This window comes from Arachis hypogaea, chromosome 6 (genome assembly GCF_003086295.3).
Source record: "Arachis hypogaea cultivar Tifrunner chromosome 6, arahy.Tifrunner.gnm2.J5K5, whole genome shotgun sequence".
In the NCBI taxonomy this organism is placed as follows: Eukaryota; Viridiplantae; Streptophyta; class Magnoliopsida; order Fabales; family Fabaceae; genus Arachis; species Arachis hypogaea.
The window spans coordinates 45,704,296-45,724,723 of NC_092041.1; positions in this window are offsets into that span (position 1 = coordinate 45,704,296).

Sequence of the window (20,428 nt, forward strand, 5' to 3'; positions counted from 1 at the left end):
AGGAATCATGCATCGAACCCTCACTGGAAGTGTATACACTCTGATTGCTTAGGTGTTCGAGGTTCGATTCTCTCAATTCTCTAATAATCTTGATTTCTAAGGCTTGCTCTTCATCTAACAATCAACAAAAGTTTAATGCACAAAATACACAAATCAAGAAGTCTTTTAAGGGTTGTAATGGGGTTAGGGTCAAGGTAGGATTGTATTTGGTCAAGTGGACTAAAATCTGAAACCTTAATTAACCTAAACTTTTCACCTAACTTAGGACAATCCAGGTAATCGAAATACAAAACCTAACTATCCATTAACCATGTTTTTCACATATTCATGCATCCTAATTTCAAGTACAGTACATATGCATTACTTTCACCATTTACTTTGGGGCATTTTGTCCACTTTTATTATTTGCTTTTTTTTTTCATAATTTTTCTTTCTTTTGCTTTTCTCAAGGCATATGATTAAGGTATTGAATGCATGAACATATTCTCCACATTCTTTCATATTTTCAAAAAAATTCTAACATACTCAATTCTCAAACCAAGTGTTTCCAAACCCAATTTTCCCACACTTAAATCATAAGCACTCTCACTAGTCTAAGCTAACCAAGGATTCAAATTAAGGACATTATTATTTTCTGCTCAGAGTTAGTGATGTGGTAAAATAAGTAATAAATGGGGTACAGTAGGCTCAAATTTGGTTTGCAAAGGATAATGAAAGGGTAAGGTCATATGGGTATGTAAGCTAAGTGAAATAAGGCCTCAATCACATAAGTGCATGCATACATTAAACAATGGAAATATAGAGTTAAACAAGACAAAGATCACAATTTAGAGAGAACAACACACACCAAAAATAAAATATTGGTTGATAAAATACAACCAATCAAATAGGCTTATAATCTTACTGGTTTCGTGTGTTCGAGCTCTAAAACCATGTTCCAAAATAATATTTCTTTAAACAATTTTCTCAAAAAGTTTAATTCAAATTAATAAAATGCTATAAAAAATTTCTTTGAAAAAGAAAATATTACTTCAACCAAGTGGTAAAATATGCACAAAATCAAACAAATATGCAATCAAACATGCAAATGCAACAATGAACAAACAAAAAAAATAAAAAAATTGGTGTTGAGAAGAAGGTAACTAACCCACGAAAGTCGGTATCGACCTCCCCACACTTAAAGATTGCACCGTCCTCGGTGCATGCAAAGATGTGCAGGTGGGCGGGGGTTGTGGTTCCTCAGCCGGTGCTCCTTTCGTTCCGCTCTTCGCTGGTCACTTGTTAGAGGCTTTCTCTTTACCCTTTTTAGTGGCCATCCTGAAAGGGGGAAGAGAAGTAGTAGGTAAGTCCAAGGGTTAGAGCAAGGAAGAGGACAGTGCAAGTAATAATCGATGCCCAGGTAAGGAAAATAGTGAACGAAAGACATGGTCGCGATTCCATGTGATCACTTCATCAATGGAAATATAGCAAGGCATGGTAAGTATTGGATGTAAGATGTTTATTAGCATGCCGGGAAAGGCATGAGTAGCATAGATCAAGCATAAAAAATTAAAAATGTATTATTACTCGTAACAAACCGACAATCACATTGGTATTGACATTTATAATTAATTAATAAAATGTTGGAAGGTTTTTGTGAAAAACAGGCATTAGAGTAGAAAGATAGAATAATGAAGAATGCACAATGCCATACGAGCTTTTTCACAAACGCTTAGTATGCATGTTTTATATGATACGGGAAGAATGAAATTGGAACATACAAGCATTCCAAAAACAATTAATATGAATTGTCAAACAACTCCATAATAATCCACAAGCAATAGTATAAGACCCAAATAAAGTTCTAACTCCAACATAAAAATGCATGAAAAAGAAAGAAAAAGAGACCATATATAATTATGCTAAAAAAAAAATTAAGAAGAAAGAAAAATAATTAAATGCAGTAATTAAAAGATGAATGAAAGTATGCAAATAAATTAAGTAGAAGAAAGTGAAAGAGAATAGGGAAGAGAAGGGAAGAGAGAAAAGTAAGAAAGAAAGAAGCAAGAAGAAAAGATAGAAGAAATTAGGATTAGAAAAGAAAAGATAAGATAATTGGCATTGATCTGGATAAGTTGTACGGCGCAGGCGACGCGGACGCGTGAGTGACGCGGTCGCGTAGTTTGCGAAAAGGTCAGGTGACGCGGACGCGTGGGTTACGCGATTGCGTGGCCTGATTTGTGTGATTGGCGCGAGTGCATCCTCGCATTCGTGCAACTTTCTGTTTCAAACTTATTTTGCCAAAAATCTGGGTGACGCGTACGCGTGGGTGATGCGATCGCGTGAATGGCCATATTTTGAAAATGACGCAGACGCGTGGTACACGCGTTCGCGTGGTAGGGCTTGTGCTCTCAGCACGGTTCCAGCCCAGCTCCATCACAACTCTCTGCCATACACCCATTTACGTTGATTTTATAGGCCACGCGTTCGCATGAGTGACGTGGATGTGTGGGGAAGCTTTGTCGCACATGACGCGGACGCATGGTGTACGCGGTCGTGTGGGCATATTTGTGCCTAAGGCATGCCTCCAGCCACGTTTTCGCGTGACTCTCTGTTCACTTTTCTTTTCTTCCTAATGCACCTGGGACGCGGACGCGTCGCGTGCATTTTTTTGTATGCAAAATGTAGAATGCTAATGCAGATGCTGACATGATGAATGAACACTAATAAAAATAGGATAAAATAAAACTGAGAAGAAAACAAAGTAAAATAAAACTAAGACTGAAAAAGAACGATTATACCATGGTGGGTTGTTTCCCACCTAGCACTTTTAGTTAAAGTCCTTAAGTTGGACATTTGGGGAGCTCCTTGTCATGGCGGCTTGTGCTTGAACTCATCCTGAAACTTCCACCAATGCTTTGACTTCCATAAAGCACTATCCATTCCAAGTAAAATCCTTAAGCTTTGGTGGAGTTCTTCACAAGTTTTGAGCTCCCAAAATTGATCCTCATATATTCCCGGATCCCAAATCTTGTTTCTACACTCGTTTTCAAGTTGATTATCATGATTCCATCCGGGTGGTTCAGCTTTAGAATTCTCACGTAAGCACCCAAACATCTTCTTAGACCCATTCAATCGAGTTCTACACCAACTTTGGCATTTAAACTTTGAGCTTTCAACCATAATGAACCTAGGATTGTGTTGCCCACCACTAACCATCTTTCTCTTACTCTTAATGCCACAAAGAGTTCTAAGTTGACCATCCGTCTCCAGTAGCCCATATTCAAGTGAGAAAGTAAAGGATAAGGATAGGAATTTTACCCATTTGAATGTTGTGTTGGACGGTAATGGCCTTGGGAGAGGTGTTTCTAATGAATTTGCAAGCTCCACTCCCTTGTGCTCTTCTCTGACAACTTCCACCTCTTTGCAAGCTTATTGAATTTCAACGTCTTCCTCTTGGTAGCTTTCTTCCGATTTAATTTCTTCTTTATTGTTCACCAAGGGTATGGGAGGTTGTGCTTCTTCTTCTTTAATCTCCATGTCAAGTCCAATGGGAGAGGGTTCAAATGTAGATAAGAATTCATTAATGATTGAATCCATCTTCCTGATCGTTCCCTTTAAAGTCTTCAACCATGATATGCCTTGGAGGTTGTACACCCTCCTCAGCATCAATTTCAGTCGTCTTTGAAGGAGGCTCTATAACTTGACTTTCCCATGGAGGTTCAGCATCTCCTAAGTCTGCAACCACTTTTTCCTTTTCAATAATTGCTGCTTTGTCCAGTTGTTTAAGTATAAAATCGTACTCCTCCTTGATGATTTCTTTTCTATGACAACTCCCTTCAACTACTCCTTCATCTGCAAAGGTCTCTTCTACCTTCACTTTTAGTGCCTCCTCTAGCTCTTTATGAAGTATGGATTCGCGAAGATGATCCCTTCTCTATTGTTCCATGTCAATAGCATCATTGGGATCATGTTGCTCTTGGATTGATGGATGTGGGTGCTCTTCCATGGATGATGGTGATGGGATGGAGAGATCATTCTGTGGTTGAAAAGGAAGTGCACTAGAGCTTGAGGGTTGAATATTGGAGGTAGAAGGTTGGTCCATGTGGGATATAAGATTTTGGAGTTTAGAGGTGAGACCAATGAGAGGGGTAAGTGTGTTTTCCATGGAGGTTTGGGGTGGATAGGAGGGTTCATTTATTGGGAGAAAGGGTTCATGGTAGGAAGGTGGTTCATCTTGATAATGATAAGGAGATGGTGTATATTGAGGTGGTGGTTCATGAGAGTAATTGTGTTGGAATAGGGTGGTTCTATGTATAGTTCATTTGGCTCATAAAGTGGTTGGTATGGTGGATACGGGTTAGGGTCATATGGAGGTGAATGGCGGAAAGGGGCTTGTGAGTATGGTGGTCCAAAGTCATGTTGAGGAGGGGGTTCATAGGCATATGGTGGTAGTTGTTGATAATCAAGAGAGTGCTCACCATAGCCATTGCCTTGATATGCATCACAGAACGGTTGTTGATAGTCCATTGGAGGTGGTTGTTGCCATGAGGGTTGATTAACTCCTTGTGGTTCCTCCTATCTTTGATTGTTCCATCCTTGATGCGTGTTCTCATTATAGAGTCCATTCCCTGCAACATAATTTGAACTAAATTCATAGCGAAAGGGGTGAGAATTCATAGTAGCGAGAGAAAATAAAAACAAAAATTAATAAAAGGCAAATATTTACAATAACCAATAATAAGGCACACATTTGTAATTCCCCAGCAATGGCTGATGACAAGTCATCATATACCCATTTCTCAAGCTAATTTCACTTGTTTCACTAGTTTTTATGCACTTTCTTGCACCCTAAGTAAGCAATTTAGAGTGGAATTGCATGTTTTATCTGAATCAAACAACCACTATTTAATTGATGCTAAATCATGAGGTTTAAGCTAAATTTAATTGATTTTTAATTGATTTATAAACCTTGTGAATTTAGTGATACTTTGATTGGTTGTTTTAATTATTTGTAGGTAAAGAAAAGAAGAAAAGAAGGAAGCGTGGCTTAAGAAGTGTGGCCAAAGGAAAAAAATAGTGTGGCAAAAGAAGAAGAAGTGTGGTGCAACATTGAAGGAGGAAGCCACATTGCCCTCCACGAGAGCACACTGCCCTCCCAGGGAGCACAACAACGAACCAAGCATTCAAGGCTTCACTACCCTGCCCTCCTTGAGGGCAGAGCATAATTCTAGGCCAAGAAATGAGAGAAGGAAAATCTCTGCCCTGCCCTCCTCAAGAGCAGTTTCGGGCTCCTCATGGAAAAATTCAAGGAAAATGTTCTTCAAGTGCCATTTATGGGTTTCGAACCAAGCACCTGAAGGGAAGGAAGGAGCGCTACTCACAAGGGAAAATGAGCCACACTTGGCTAAAAGGCTACCACCAAGTTTCGAACACAAGATCTCTAGGAAGCCAAGCCTTAAGCGTTAATCATGTGCCAAGAAGAAAAGCTCAGCATGCCTTCCACCAAGTTTCGAACTTGGGACCTCACCCAAGAACAAGGAAAGCTTGCACTGCCCTGCCCTTGTGGAGGGCAGGGCAGCATTTCTTGGTGCATGGCACACAAATTGGCACAGCCAGGAGCTTGGGCGCACGCTGCTTGGACGCACGGGCAGGAAGGCAAGGCCGCACCATGACAACATTGCCCTGCCCTCCAAAAGGGCAGGGCAGCATCCTGATGCCCCTTCCAATTTGGCACGCTAGTTGGATCCACATGCAAGGCTTCCCTGCTCTGCCCTCCACAAGAGCAGAGCAACCTCTTGGGAGCAACATGAGCTGAATTTCACTAAAAAATCCAACTTAATTCATTTCTTCACCAAATCAAAAAGCCCACTCAAAATTCTTAGATCCAAAATAGAAAGTGTATAAATAGGTGTTAGTTAGGATTAGAAGGAGTTTTTTTTGGAGAGAGCTTACTTTCATTTTAATTTTCATCCTTAGTCAACTTGAGAGCTCACTTTCCATTTTTCTGTTTTCTGCAATAGCTTGAGAATTGGAGGAGAGAATTCACTTCTTCTTCCTCTGATTGTTTTGTTTTCTTTACTGGGTTTTGTTTGAGTCTTGAGTGTGTAGAACTGAGGAACTTCTGTCTCAATCTCCATTTAAGATCTCTTTAATTTTCATATTGCACAATTGAGTTAAATTCAATCTCCTCTACTGCTGCAACCTTTAATTTCTCTTTAATTGCTTTGTGAACTTGGATCTAGGAAGGCAATTGAGATCTAGACTCTGCTATCTAGTCTCTGGAGTCCTGTGATCTGATTTTCTCTTTTTGGTTCTTTTGCTGAACCACTGCTGCAATTACATTTTCACTTTCTGTCTGAATCCTAGTTACTTTCAATTCATCTCTTGCTTTGTTAATTGCTGCAATTTAATTTTCCTTGCTTAAATTCTGAATTTCCAGTCCTCAAATCCCTTTTCCATTCAAGCAATTTATATTTCTTGCACTTTAAGTTACTACAATTTACATTTCTTGCACTTTAAGTTTCAGTCATTTAATTTCTTGTTCTTTAAGATTCAGCACCTTTACTTTCAGTTCTCTTTAATTTCTGCAATTCATCCCTCTCCCTTTACATTGCCTGCTATTTACTTACTGTTGGATACAAAATCACTCAACCAATACTTGATTCGCTTGACTAAATCAACCACTAAACTAAAATTGCTCAATCCTTCAATCCCTGTGGGATCGACCTCACTCCTGTGAGTTTTATTACTTGATGCGACCAGGTACACTTGCCGGTGAGTTTTGTGTTGGATCGTTTTCCACACATCAACGGCCATTTTGACGAACGAATTTTCTATCGGTAAAGAAATTCACAAATATAATCGCGTTGTAAGTATAGTTTCAAAACCAACAGAGAATCCTTTCGTACAAAAGTTTTGTTTGTCACTTAAGCAAATCCAATAAAAATAAATAACCGAAGTATTCAAACCTCGGGTCGTCTTCTCAAGGAATTGCAGGGAAGTATGTTTTATTATTGGTTATAGAAAACAATAATTTTGCGTTTTTGAAATATTGAGCAAGGAAAATAAATTGCAAGGGAAATAAATTAATAATTGAAAAACTCTTGGCAAGGTATGAGAACTGGAATTCCTATCCTAGTTATCCTTATCAGGTGTGATGAAAATTGGGTTTCAACCCCACTTGGTCAGCCTTTACTAGACAAAGGAAGGTCAAGTGGACTAATTAGCTTAATCCTCAAGTCCTAGTCAATCCCTATGGAAGGAATAGCTTTAGAGTGATCCAGATCAATCAGTAATTTCAATTTCAATCAACAGCTGAGTTTGATAACTCAAGTGTTACCAATTACTTAACCAAAGCCAAAAGGGAAAATAAATCTAATTTAAATTGAAAGTATCATAAATAGAATAAAACAATCACGAATCTGAAATACCTCAAATTGTATTAAATAGAAAATCAATCTAAACATAAAGAGTTCATAAACTAAATTGAGAAAATAAATAAAAGGAACATTGAACCCGTGATTGAAGAAGATGAAATCCTAATTCCTTTAAGAGGAATCCTAATCCTAAATCCTAAGAGAGAGGAGAGAACCTCTCTCTCTAAAAACTACATCTAAAACTAAAATTGGGTGTGTGATCTCCTCCCCGAGTCTCTGCATGTTCTCTGACTTTAATCTGTATTTCTGAGCCAAAATCTGGGTCAAAACGCGGCCCAAAATCCATGCCAACAATTTCCGGAAATTCTACAGATCGCGCATGTCATGCGTATGCTTCGTCAACGCGTGCATGTCATTCAGTGTTTTTCCTTTTCACGCGCTCGCGTCACTCGTGCTGCTTCCAATCCACGCGCTCGCGCCAGGCACGCGTTCGCGCCGCTGCGATTTCCTTTATTTCGCGCGGTCGAGTGAGCCATGCATCTACGTTGCTTCTTGCTGGTCATCTTTTTAATTTCTTGTGTTCCTTCCATTTTTGCAAGCTTTCTATTTATTCTCTAAGCCATTTCTGCCCTATGAAGCCTGAAACACTTAATGCACAGATCACGGCATCGAATGGTATAAAAGAGAAATTAAAATACACAATTTAGAGCTTTAGGAAGCAAGTTTTCAATCATAGAATAGATTTAGGAAGAAATTGTAATATCATGCAATTCATATGAATAAGTGGGTGAAAAGCTGATAAAAACCACTCAATTTAGCACAAGATAAATCATAAAATAGTGGTTTATCATTGCTCCCTCAAGTGCAAGGTTCGATCCTTGGGGCTTCTACTAGCAAACATTTACCCTGAATTTATTTGAAGTGGAGCCCAATAAAGTTAACAGAGTTAACCGAGCGCTATTGATTTTGCCTTGTTTCCTTGGTTCCTTGTAGTGCTCGGTTAAGGGAGAGAGCGCAGCTTCCTTGCCATTTGCTTTCTTTGATTTGAGTAGCTCTCAAATAGAGAGCACTATGCTCACTAAGAGAGCGCTATGGCTCTTCTCCTTTGATGCGCCACGCTTTTGTTTCCTTTGGCTACGCTTCATACGCCACGCTTTCTTGTTTTGTTCTTTTCTTCACCTACAAGTAATCAAAACAACCAATCAAAGTACCACCAAATTCATAAGGTTTATAAATTATTCAAAAACCAATTAATTTTAGCCTAAACCTCATGATTTAGTGTCAAATAAAGGATAGTTGATTGATTCAACAAAACCATACAATTCCACTCCAAATCACTTACTTATAATGCAAGAAAGTGTATAAAACCTAATGAACCAAGTGAAAAATGCTTGAAAAGCTAGCATAAGATGACTTGTCATCAGTATTGTGACTTGATTACTGTCCTAGCTTTGTACTTTAGGTCAAATTCAAATAGTTCCACAGCCCATTATAGCATCCGTCTAGCCAAGTCTGTCGTTTGTAAAATGTGTTTCATTAGTTGATTAGTGCGGATTTTGATAGTGTGAGCTTGGAAGTAAGGTTGGAATTTTTGAGCTGTGAGGACATGGGAATAAGTGAACTTCTCTATCTTTTGATAGTTTAACTATGTTCCTTTGTAGGACTTTGCTGATGAAATAGATATGTTGCTGCCCCTTTTTATCTTCTCAGATCAAGGCTGAAGCTATAGCTCAGCTTCCTACTGCCAAGTATAGCACGAGCTCTTCCCCTTTGATACGTCGAGTAAGTATGGAGGGCTGTCCCATAAATACTTTGAAGTTTTGAAAGACTTGCTCGCATTCTGAGGTCCACTCGAATTGCTTCCTTTTTCTTAAGGTTGAGTATAGGGATAGCGATTTTAGAGTTGGTTTGGCTAAGAATCTGGATAGAGCTGCCAACCTTCTGTTTAGTTATTGGATCTCTTTAACACAAGTCGGTCTCTTCATGTTATAGCCTGACATTTGTCTGTTTGCTTCTATACCTCTTTGGGTTAACATGAAGTCTAAGAACTTTTCTGCTTCTACCGCGAAGGTGCATTTGGAGGGGTTTAGTCTCATCCTATGCTTCTTTATTATGGAGTTCTTTTTGAGAGATCACATAGTAATGTGGAGTTCTTTTTGGTTTTGACGAGCATGTCATCGACATAAACTTTTATGGGTTTTCCTAGGTAAGAGGAAAATACTTTATTCATTAATCATTGATATGTAGCTACCGCGTTTTTTAACCCGAAAGGCATTACTATATAGCAATAGTTAGCCTTTGGAGCTATGAACGAAGTCTTTTCCTAATCTGGCTTGTACATCAGGATTTGGTTATATCCCGAGTAGGTGTCCATAAAAGATATGTATCGATATCCTGAGGCTGAGTCGACTAGAGCATCAATGCTCGGGAGTGGATAGGGATCTTTAGGATTGCTCTGTTGAGGTCAGTGTAATCGACTCACATCCTCCATTTTCCATTTTGTTTCTTTACCAAAATAATGTTACCTAGCCATAATGGGTATTTCACTTCCCTTATGTACCCTACTTCCAATAGGGCTTGTACTTGTTCCTCCATGACATGCATCTGTTTTGATCCAAGCTTTAGATGCCTTTTTTGTACAAGTCGGGAACCTGGATATACTGCAAGTTTGTGGGACATCAGGTCAAGATGTATGCCAGACATGTCAGAGGCTTTCCAGGCTAAGAGGTCAGAGTTTCTCCTTAGTAGATCAATAAGATACTCCTTCAACCCTCCCTTCATATTAGCCCCTATATTTGTGATTTTTCCAGTGTGATCTCCGATTTGCACCTCTTCTACCTTGCCTCCAGGTTGGTGGCGCAGTTCTTCTGTAGTTTGGACTCCACCTAGTTCAATCGTGTTGACCTTTTTGCTCCTAGGACTGCCTTTTAAATTAAGGATTTCATTGTAGCACTTACGTGCTAGCTTTTGGTCTCCCTTAGTAGTGGCAATCCCTTCTACTGTAGGGAACTTCATACAGAGGTGAGGTAACAATACGACAGTCATAAGTGGGTTCAACATGGTCTGACCTATCAAGGAATTGTATGCCGAGTTTACATCAATCACGATGTAATTAATACTTAGCGTCTTCGATCTTACACTCTTTCCAAAGGTGGTGTATAGGGAGATGTACCCAAGGGATTGGATTGGTGTGTCTCCTAGTCCGAAGAGGTTATCTGGGCAGGCTTTTAAGTCTTTTTCTTCCAGTCTGAGTTTATCAAAGGCGGGTTTGATCAGGATGTCCACCAAGCTACCCTAATCTATCAGGGTTCGATGGAGGATAGTGTTTGTGTTATTGGTGCGTGAATTGAGAACTCGCACAGCTTAATCGGTAAGTGCACCAGGTCATCCAAGTAATACCTTAGGTGAGTGAGGGTTGATCCCACGAGGATTATCAGACTGAGCATACAATGGTTGTCAGGTTGGTTTAATAAAAAAGGGTGCAATTCGCATGAAACAATGAATAAGAAAGTAAACAAAGCAAATAACAGTTTGGTGCGAAAACAGTATGACAAAATAGTTAAAGCTTTGGAGATGTTTATCTTTCTAGATAAAAAGTTCTTACCAACTATTTTAACAACGCATGATTCATTCTATGGCAAACTATAAGTGTCTAAACCCTAATCTCTAAGTGATTTAGCCTCCTCTAACCTTCATTAACCGTCACTCTCATGGTCACTCAATTAATTCCGATTAGAGGGTTATGTTCAGAAAACTAGTTTAACAAGCTGTAGTTCAAGCGAGATAACTCTCTTGATAATTACAAGAACTCAAGTAGAAAAAGGTCATCCTCTCGTTCATCGCAATTCATAAGGTTAAGGTAAAAAAAAAATCCTTAAAATTGAATCAAAACAGAATTTAAAGTAGGTGAATAATGGTTCTAATCCATAGAAATAAACAGAGCTCCTAACCTTAACCAGGAGTTTTAGGTTCTCATGGCTTACAGAGACTAGTGTTCTAAAAACGTGCGGACGGAAGAAGATCCAAAATACAAGTGATCTTTTCCTTTATATACTAACCTAATTTGAAAGAAAAACAAAATAAATAAAAAATTCTAAACCTAAAAGATATTATTTGTAAATAAAAATTACAAAAAAAGTAATATTTGCTAATCCACTTGAGAAGCCCAAATGAGTGTGATTCGGACTGGGTACTAGCGTTTAATGCTAGATACGGACGTTAAATGCCCTAGGGGGATATTGGCGTGCTGGTTGTGGTCCCTTGCTGGAGCTAAACGCTAGTTGGGCGTTTAATGCCCAAGGAGGGTGCTGCATGCTTTCTTCCTTTTTGCTCCAAACTCCACTAAATTGCTCCGAATCTCACCTAAAATCATAAAAACACTAAAACAACTCAAAGTATCATCTAAAGGAAATTTTTGCACTAAAATAAAATAAAACTAAATAAAATTTAACTGAAAACAACTAGAAATGTTAAGAATAAAGGTATAAGATGCTCACTCATCAGTTATCACCACGGGGTTATCGTGTCCAAGTGTTATCCCTTGTGCGTCTTCTTTGGTGAACGAGATGGTAGGCAAATTGGGCAGTTTGTTTTCCTCCCCAACTTGGTACATCTCTTGGAGATACCTTTTCTGTGATGATTTTGACATTTCTCTTCCGGCAAATCCTCCATTTATCATGTGTATGTGTCACTCTGGGGTCTGAGCTGGATGCTCTTGTCGTCCTTCCTCTTCCTTCCCCCCTCCTCTTTCTTGGGTCTCCTGGCCTGTTAGCCAGATATCTGTCTAGTTGGCCTTCTCTGGCGAATTTTTCTATGACATTCTTCAAGTTGTAACATTCATTAGTGGGATGTCCATAGAGCTTATGGTACTCACCGAATTCTGTTCGACTTCTTGCCTTCTTATATTTGATTGGACGAGGAGGTGGGAGCTTTTTCGTGTGGCAGATCTCCGTATAGACATCAACTAGAGAGACTCGGAAGGGAGGATAGTTGTGGTATTTTTGGAGTTTTTCCGAGTTTTGTTCCTCCTTCCTCTTAGGTTCTTTTTCTTTTTCACGTGGTGGATAGGGGTCGCAAAAAACATTCCCTTAGCTGAGAATTCTCTTCCTTGTTAATATATTCCTCTGTCCTTTCTTGGACTTCATTCAGAGAAGATGGATGCCACTTGGATATTTGCTGTAAAAATGGCCCCTCTCTAAGGCAATTGACTGAACCCATGATTACAACTTCAGTGGGCAGATTTTGAAACTCCAAACATGCCTTCTTGAATCTCTCCATGTAATCACGAAGAGTTTCCTCGACTTCTCATTTAACCCCTAATAAGCTCAGGGCATGTTTTGTTTTATCCTTCTGGATGGAAAATCTGGTCAAAAACTTCCTTGCCAAATTGTTGAAGCTTGTTATCAACCTGGGAGGCAAACTATCAAATCATTTCATTGCTGCTTTGGTCAGACTGGTCGGAAAGGCTTTACAATGGGTTGCATTGGAGGTTTCAGCCAGGTACATCCTACTTTTACAGTTGCTGAGATGGTGCCTTAGATCGGTCGTCCTATCATAAAGATCCATGCAGAGTGTATTAGAGTTCCTAGTGACTTTGGCTTGCATGATCTCTTCTATGAACATATCTTCTCCCCCTAGGGGTCTTTCTTCCCGATCTGTTCGGTTACTTCGATTGCGAAGGATAGCTTCTAACTTCAGGAGCTTTTCTTCTACCTTCCTTCATCATCTTACCTCTCTCTATAGCTCTCGTTCAGCTTCCCAGCATCGCTTGGCTTTGTGTTTGGGCTGTTCTAGTCATTCTCGTTAGCCATGGACTATATCCAGGATCTCTGTTGTTTGAGGGGGTCTCTCATCTTTAGGATGGTAAACTTCTAAATGAATCCACCTGGGTAGGGATTTCCTGATATTTTTCCCTCGTGAGGCCCCTACGCGTGTGGTGGTGGAGGAAGTACGATGGCGTTGTCTTCTGGCTGGTGCTTAGGTTCTGATTTAGACACTGTGTGGCAGTCTTCATACTATTGGTCTGCCATTATAAGAGGGTGAATCCCAATTCCTTGACAATAGCGCCAATGTTTCGAGGGTTACCTGAAACATTGATTTAGATTTAAACTTGAGGTCCAGGTTCCTTTGTGTGATAGCATCTGACTTATTGGTGCCGAGGTGCCGCCGTCCGAGTTCCTCGTGAGGAGGTGGGAGTGGTACCTGCAAGAGACTCTTATGCTTAAGTTAGCACGGGCTTTGAGCAGGGTTTTAGTATGTTAAAACCTAAATATACCTGAGGAGTGTCAGTGTATTTATAGTAGAGTAGATAACCACCTTTGTTGGAGTAGTTCCATCTTTATTGATGGATAACCATTCTTTTTTTTTCGGAGTTTGTTAGTATCTATCTTTCAGGAAAGATATAGATAGTTAGAGAGATTTGGGGAGGCAGTTACTTACTTAGATAAGCATAGGCTACCCCTTTTCATCGTGTCCGACCTCTTTAAAGAGGTCGGGTATGCGGTAGAGGCCACCCCCGTAAGTGGTCTTTTCATTCTTATTGGGTCTGGCTTTTGTGTTTTGGGCTTGGGTATGAACAACGGCTTAATTATATAATGAAGAAGGTGGTTTAGAAAGAAGTGATGAAGTTGTGGGAAGTTGGCATTATTTACCAATCTATGATATCCTTTGGGTGAATTCGATACAAGTTGTTCCTAAGAAAGGAAGCATGACAGTGGTGGCCAATGACAAGAATGAACTAATCCCTATAAGAACCGTAACTGGTTAGAGGATGTGCATTGATTATAGGCGACTCAACACTACCACAAGGAAGGATCCCTTCCCTCTTCCTTTTATTGATCAGATGCTAGAGAGTTGGTCAGACATGCTTTCTGTTGCTTCTTTGATTGATACTCTGGTTACAACCAAACTGTGGACCCTCATGATCAAGAGAAGACGACATTCACATGTCCCTTTGGAGTCTTCGCTTACCGCCATATGCCATTTGGTTTGTGCAATGCTCTTGCGACTTTCCAATGGTGCATGCTATCCATCTTTTCTCATATGATTGAAAAATTTATTGAGGCTTTTATGGATGACTTCTCATATTTGGTGATTCCTTTGAAGGGTTCTTGCAACATCTAGCCATGGTCTTGAGAAGGTGCCAAGAAACAAATCTTGTTTTAAATTGGAAAAAATGCCACTTTATGGTCACCAAAAGCGTAGTTCTTGGACACCACATCTCAAGCAAAGCCTTAGAAGTTGACAAGGCCAAAGTAGAGGTCATTGAGAAATTACCACGCCCTGTTAATACCAAGGGCATAAGGAGTTTCTTGGGCCATACAGGCTTCAATAAAAGATTCATCAAAGATTTTTCTAAAATAGCAAAGCCATTAAGCAATCTTCTAGTTGCTGATGCACCTTTTCACTTTGATGATAAATGCTTGCATGCCTTTGAAACTCTCAAGCCCAAGCTTGTCTCTGTACGCATTATTGCTTCTCCTAATTAGACATCACCATTTGAATGGATGTGTGATACAAGTGATGTTGCAATTGGAGCTGTTTTGGGGCAGAGGCAAGATAAGCTTTTGCATGTTATATAATATGCCAGCAGGGTACTAAATGATGCTCAAAGAAATTATACAACTACTGAGAAAGAGTTACTTACTGTAGTCTTTGCATTTGATATGTTTAGATCCAATTTAGTTGGTTCAAAGGTTATTGTTTACACTGATCACTCTACTCTTAAGTACCTTTTGTCTAAGCAGGATTCTAAACTAAGGTTAATTAGGTGGGTGCTCCTCTTACAAGAGTTTGATATTGAAATTAGAGATAGGGAGGGCTCCGAGAATCAGGTAATAGACAACCTTTCTCGGATTGAACCTGTGAAAGCCCAAGAACATCCACTTCCCCTTCATGAAGAGTTCCCTGATGAGCATTTGTTTATGATTCAAAGGGCACGTTGGTTTGCTGATATGGCCAATTACAAGGCCAAAAGAATAATTCCAAAGGAACATACTAGGCAACAAATAGAAAAGCTACAACATGATGCCCGGTAAATCCTTTGGGATGATCTATATTTGTTCAAGAGGCGTTTGGATGGCCTCATCTGTAGATGTGTTTCAGAGGAAGAGATTCCATAAATTCTCTGGCATTACCATGGTTCCGAGTATGATGGGCATTTTGGTGTAAAAAGGATAGTGACAAAGGTCCTTCAATGCAGGTTTTACTGGCCCACACTCTTCAAGGATGCAAGAGAATTTGTAAACAAGAGTGGCTATTGCCAAAGAGCTGGCATCTTGCCAAGAAAAATGAATTTTTTTTGAACCCTATTTTGGAGGTTGAATTGTTTGAATTTAGGGTATAGACTTCATGGGACCATTCCTTTCTTCGTACTCCAAAAATTACATCATCGTGGCTGTTAACTATGTCTCTAAATGGGTAGAAGCTGCGCCTCTGGCTACCAATGATGCTAAGGTAGTGATGAGTTTCCTCAAGAAGTACATCTTTATTAGGTTTGGTGTTTTAGGAACCTTGATCCGTGATTGCGGCAGCCACTTTTGCAATAAACAGTTAGATTCACTTCTTCTGAGATATGGTGTCAATGATAAAGTAGCTACTCCTTATCATCCCCAAACAAGTGGCCAAGTGGAGCTCTCTAATTGAGAACTCAAAATAATTCTAGAGAAGACTATGGGTGCCTCAAAGATGGATTCGGCCCAGAAGATTGATGATGCTTGATGAGCAGATATTTTATACGCTTTTTTGCATCATTTTCATATAGTTTTTAGCTTGTTTTGTTTAGTTTTTATTAAGTTTTAGGTTTTAGTGTTAAATTCATATTCTTGGATTCTACTCTGAGTTTTTGTGTTATTATAGAATTTTAGGTAAATTCTGGCTGAAATTGAGGAGTTGGAGAAGAAGTCTGATTCAGAGACAGAGAAAGCACTGCAAATGCTGTCCGGATCTGTCCTTCTTGCACTCGGAAGAGTCTTTTGGGAGCTACAAAAATCCAAATAGAACACTCTCAATGGCTATGGAAAATTGACTTCCAAATCTTTCTAGAAATTTATAATAGTCAATATTTTGCTTTGGATTAGAAGGCCTAAAACTGGCATCCAACGCCATTTTCCTGCCCTCTTCTAGGTGTCCAGCGCCCAAAAGCAGAGACCAACGTCCAAACGCCTAATGAGGACCCCCTAGCTGGCATTTCATGCCCAAGAGACCTCATAGCACGTGGATCTCATCAAAGCTCAGCCCAAACACTCACCAAGTGGGCCCCAGAAGTACATTTTAGCATTAAATAGACTATTTTACCCTTACTAGTCATTTATATAGTATTTAAGGGATTAGATTCATGTTATTCGTACACTTTTTACCATCATTCAGCATATTTTCGTTTTTACCTTGTATTTTACTTTAGTATGAGTTTCTAAACCTCCTAGGTTGAGGGGAGGAGCCCTGCTGAGTCATATAAATTAATAAAAGTATTATTGTTTCTTCTTTGATCAGTGTTTGATTTACTTCTAAGATGTATATGCGATCTTCTTCATGGTGAACAGGATGATCTGACAAATTAGCTCTGCTCATCACATTAAGACGAACACGCCTAACAAACACGCGCATCTACTTAGGTTCGTGTGAATACGTGGCTGGAAAGCATGAGCTAACAGCTATGTGTATACATCTCTCAGATAGTTAATCCACAACTTTGTTGGGGACTTCTCGAGACACTAGTTCAGTGGATTTCCAGGGAGATTAGGGTCTCTGTGGTATAGTCTGGAATCCAAAGAAGCAGTGTTCTCTGATACGGAAGATTTGACCTTGCCTGTGGCATTTTGAGTAGGATCGCCAAGAGAATGAACTGCTAGAGCTTCACCCTCTGTCAGATTGAATGACCGTGGGCAATGTCATTCATTTTGTAGCAGAGGAGATCAATGACTATAGACAATGGCTTTGATCACATATAGCCTGCCGTAGAAGAAGATCATTCACAAGCAAAGAAGACAGTAATATCAGAGTTCATTTAGAAAGACAAAGCAACCCCAATCCTTAACCTTATTCCTATTAGTATTTTCTACCTCTTTTGCTTTATTCCTTTTATATACAAAATTATTATTAATTTCCCTTGCATCAATCCAACAACCTTCTGATATGCCTGAATAAGACCTGCAAGATAACCATAGCTTGCTTCAAACCACAATCCTCGTGGGATCGACCCTGACTCGCTCAGGTATTACTTAGACGACCCAGTGTACTTACTGGTACAACAGTACGAAAGTGTGGGGATTCGTGCTACCAAGTTTTTGGTGCCGTTACCGGGGATTGTTGAGTTTGGATAAACTGAAGGATTGTCTTGCTCCCTAAATCAGGTATTTTATTTTATTTTATTTTATTTTAGTTTTTTAATTTTTTTCTTCCTTATTTTTTTCGAAAATTTTAACAATTTTTCCAAAAACCTTTTTCAAAAAGTTTATTTTCAAGCATCCTTAGCTTTATGTTTGAGAGTCTTTATTTGTGTTCTTGTTGAGTCTTTTATTTTTATTTTCTTTTTTTTCAAGTTTTCAAAAAAAAAAATTCAAAAGTATTTTTCTTTTCTTTGTTTAATTTCTGTGCTTGATTTGAGTCTTTTTGTTTTTGTTCTTGATAATTGTTGTTCCTTTTGAGTCCTTATTTTTATTCCTTACAGCAATTTTCAATTTTTGGTATCTTTTCTTTCAAAAATATTTCAAAAATAATTTTTCTTTGGTTAAATCTTGTTTCAATTTTTAAGTTTGGTGTTTTCTTGGTGTTTTCTTTAATTTTCGAAAATTTCTTTTTAATTTTCTAAAAATTTTAAGTTCGATGTTCTTTTTATGTTCTTGTGTTATTTGAGTCTTTGAATTTTGTTCCTTGTGTTCTTGTTAATATTTAAAGTGTTCTTAAGTATTCCTTGTTTTTTAAAGAACCAGGGAGACACCATCAAGAGGCTTGAATCTCAAGTGGGGTATCTTTCTCAGCAAATTCCTAAGCCTACTGATGGCTTTCCAAGTGATACTAAGAAGAACCCTAGAGGAGAGACAAAAAATGTGAGATGGGAAGAATGCAAGGTGATCACTCTGAAGGATGAAGAGAATTTGGAAAAAGTGAGCAAGCCATCAGGACACACTCAAGGAATTCCAAAGGAGAAACAAGAAGAGGAGGAACAAGACATTGATTCAACACAAAGAGAGGAGCCAATGGAGAGGGAGATCTTGAAACCATATGTACCAAAGGCACCATTCCCTCAGAGACTCAGGGGTGGTGAGAAGGAGAAATCATACTCCAGGTTCCTAGATATGTTTGCATCTCTTCAGGTAAATATCCTTTTCATCGAGGCTCTCCAACAAATGCCTTCATATATCAAGTGCTTGAAGGAGCTACTGACCAAGAAGAACCCATTGAAGGGTGGACAAATGGTAGTGATGAATAAGGAATGCAGTGCTCTCATTCAGAAGGATTTACCTACAAAGAAGAAATATCCAAGGAGTTTTCACATCCCTTGTGCTTTAGGAGACACAATGATTGATAGAGGGTTCTGCGATTTGGGAGCGAGCATCAATTTAATGCCTTTGTCCCTCATGAAGAAGCTACAAATTAATGAGTTAACACCCATAGATGTGATCCTTCAACTGGCTTATAAGACTCAGAAACAAGTAATTGGAGTGGTTGAAAATGTGCTGGTAAAAGTTGGGAAGTACTTCCTTCCCACAGACATTGTTGTCTTTGAGATAGAAGAAAGCTATCTCCATCCAATCATTCTGGGGAGACCATTCTTAGTCACAGCCAGAGCACTCATAGATGTTGAGCAAGGGGAGTTGATACTAAGGATACATGATGAAAAACTCACATTTCATGTCTTCAAACCCTCACAAGAATTGAAACAAGAAAACAAGGAGCTAAAGGATGATCACAATGAAGTGTTCCTAGAGGAAACAAGCAGAGAATCACAATCAGGGCACCCGAGCACCACCTTGATAGAAAAACTAGAAGCTCAAATGGTACAACAGCCAAGGAAACTCCAAGAGGAGCTGAGCTCATAGGATTTACATGAGACAAGCAACAAAATTCCACCCAGCAAAGAGATCACAAGGAGTAAGGCACCACCAGAAGAAGGAAGGAAGAAGATGCCAAGAGGGTGGAGAAATAAAAAGATCCCTACAGAGAACTTTTCTCCAGGGGATAAAATGATATCTATTCACCATCCAATAATCCCACCTCATCTTCCAACCATTCCATCTCAGCTACGTCAGGTATACACAATCAATAAAATTTTCTCTTTAGAGCATGTGGAGATTCTCAAAGAAGTCACTGGAAATAGATTCACTGTAAGAGGGGAAGACCTAAGACATTATGATCCTCCCTGACAAAGTCCAACCGTCAAGCTAATGATGTTAAAGAAGTGCTTCATGGAAGGCAACCCATGCTTTATATCCTTTTAGTCTATGTTTTTATTAGTAGTTAATAAGGTAGCACTCATGAATTTCAATCCAAAAATTTACAAGCATTTAATTCTTGTATGTAGCATATAGTGAACAATAAGTTTGGCGTGCAAAGCAAACTAAGAAGATATATGAGAATTATATCATATATGTCTCAGAAGCTTTGATCAATTCATAATGTACCACATAGTCACAAACTAAGTTTGGTGTCACTAATGTTGCATACATAATTTTTAAGGAAAACCAGTTGATTTAAATTCAAGAGTAACACTTAGTTGTTTTAAAATAAAAGTTTAAAAAGTAGTTAGTTCAATTTTTTTTATTATTATTTTGCCACCACCTATAGACTTAACTTGTGCTATTCTTTTATCGTTTACATAGGGAAATAAAGGAAAGAATGGGTGGCATTGATAAGACAAGCCAAGGAGGGTAGCTCGGCCACCACATGAAGGAATAAGCACATGTCATTGAATGGGGGTTTCTCAGGAAGCGTTGCCATGCAAAGACTTGATAACTCAATATGTCATAACATTTTCCCTTGAAGACTGAACCAACCACATCATAAAAGTGGTGATCCTTGTGCTCACTCAATTTCAAACCCCAACCATCCATTCTTGGCCTACAAAGATCAAT